Genomic DNA, 2,749 nt, shown 5'->3' on the forward strand with positions numbered 1-2,749 from the left:
CACATATGTAATACCCTTTGTAATACTTTAAGCAATAAAAAAATTAAAAAATAAAAAAAATAAAATAAAATAAAGAATAAAAAAAGAAATATGAACAATAAAATGGCAATAAATACATATCTATCAACAACTTAATCTAAAAATCAAAATAAACAAACAAGGAATCTAGTGAATATAATAAACTGATGAATAACATAGAACCAGAGGCATGAAAAAATGGAACGGAACAGACTGACAAATCTCAGAAGGAAAGGGCAAGGTGGGAAGAGTGGGAAGATATCAACAAAAGAACTTACATGCACATATGCATTACCTATGGACACAGACAATAGGGTGGTGAAGGTCTGGGGCTGGGTGAGAACTGGGTGGAGTGGAACAATGGAGAGAAAAAAGCAGGACATCTATAATACTCTCAAAAATAAAGATTAAAAAATAGAAATGAAGAACACTATATGTGACATCAAGAATCCACTGGAAAGAATAGAAATTAAGCTTGACGAAGCAGAGAAACAAAAAGAAAAAAGAATTTAAAATAATGAGGATAGTTTTTAGGGAACTTTGGGATAACTTCATATGTAACAATATACACATCAAAGAGGTAGAGCAGGAAAAGAAAGTGAAAAAAGGATAGAAAACAAGTTTGAAGAAATAATGATAGAAAATTTCCCTAACCTGGTCAAGGAAAACATCATTCAAGTTCAGGAAGCACAGAGTCCCAATCAAGATGAATTCAAGAGACCTACACAAAGATACATATTAATTAAAATGGCAAAGGTTCAGGACAGAGTAGTAATCTTAAAGGCAGCAGGAGATAAACAGTTTCCTACAAAGGAGTTTCCTTAAGGCTGTCAGCTGATTTCTCAACAGAAACACTGGCAAGAAGTGAATGGCATGAATTATTTAAGGTAATAAAAAGCAAGGTTCTGAAACTAAGACTACTCTATCCAGCCAGGCTATCATTCAAAATAGTGGCAAAATAAAGAGCTTCTCAGACACACACACACACACACACACACACACACGCACACGCACACGCACACGCACACACACACAGAGCCTAAAGTTTAACGCCACCAAACCAGCATTGCAAGAAATGTTAAAAGGACTACTGTAATGATGAGAGGAAATAGAGAAACATAGGCATAAAGATTTAAAATGGCAATAAATAAGTACCTATCAATAATAACCATAAATGGCCCTAGCTGGTTTGGTTCAGTGGATAGAGAATTGGCCTGGGGACCGAAGGGTCCCAAGTGTTCAATTCTGGTCACGGGCATGAACCTCAGTTGCAGGTTCCTCCCTGGCCTGGGCCCCGGCAGGGCACATGCAGAAGGCAACCAATTGATGTGTTTCTCTCACATCGATATTTCTCTCTGTCTTTCTCTCTCTCTAAAAATCAATGGAAAAATATCTTCGGGTGAGAAAATATATTTAAAAAATAATAATAACCATAAATGTAAATGGATTAAGTGCTCTAATCAAAAGACATAGAGTGGCTGAATGGATAAGAAAACATGATGCAAAATGTACTGTCTACAAGAGCCCCAGCTCAGAAAAAAATGATTCACACAAGATAAGAATGAAGGGAAGAAAAACAAATTTTTCCATGCAAATGGATATGAAGATAAGGCCTGGGGAATCAAATTCATATTTTACAAAATAGATTCAAAATGAAGGCCAGAACAAGATACAATGGAGGTCACTATATAACACTAAAGGGATTGACACAACAAGAGGATATCACCCTGGTAAATATATATGCACCCAATGTAGGAAAAAACAAATATTGGAAAAAAAAAAAAAAACTACCGAAGGACTTAAAGGAAGAGATCAGCAACAATACAGTCATAGTTGAGACTTTAACACTCCACTGACATCACTGAATAGATTTTCTAGAAAAAAATCAACAGGAAAATAGTGACTTTAAATAACACAATAGAACAGATGGATTTAATTCACATTTATAGAACATTCCACCCGAAAGCTGCAAAATATACATTCTTCTCAAGTGCACATGGGTCATTCTTAAAGATACACCACATGTTAGGACACAAAATAAGTCCCTAGAAGTTTAAGAGGATTGAAATCATACCAAGCTTCTTCTCCGATCACAATGGCATGAAACTAGAGATCAACTACAATAAAAACACCCCCAAACCTTCAAACACCTGGAGGCTTAATACAATTGCATTAAACAGTGAATGGACTACCAATGAGATAAAGGAAAAAAATCTTGGAAACAAATAGAAAAAAACACACAGCAACCCAGAATTTATGGGACAAAAGAATTGCAATCCTAAGAGAGAAGTCTGTAGCTTTACAGGCCTACTTCAAGAAACAAGAAAAATTTCTAATAAGCTATCTAACCCTACAACTTAAAAAATTACAAACAGAACAAGAAGAAAAACTCAGAGTAAATAGAAGGAAGGAAATAATAAAGATCAGAGTGGAAATAAATGACATAGAGACTAAAAAAACAATAAATAAGATAAATGAATCCAACAGCTAGTTCTTTGAAAAGATAAACAAGATTTGGGCACCTTGAGCCCAACTCATCAAGAAACAAAGAGCAAGGACCCAAATAAGTAAAATCAGAAACAAAAGCAGTGAAGTAACAATTGACACTACAGAAAAAAGGGTTGCAAAAAAATACTATGAACAACTACATGCCAACAGGCTGGACAATGTGATCAAAATGGACAAATTCCTAGAAACATATAATTTTCCAAAACTGAATCAGGAAGAATCC

The sequence above is a fragment of the Myotis brandtii genome, unplaced genomic scaffold, assembly GCF_000412655.1.
Source record: "Myotis brandtii unplaced genomic scaffold, ASM41265v1 scaffold1834, whole genome shotgun sequence".
Lineage (NCBI taxonomy): Eukaryota > Metazoa > Chordata > Mammalia > Chiroptera > Vespertilionidae > Myotis > Myotis brandtii.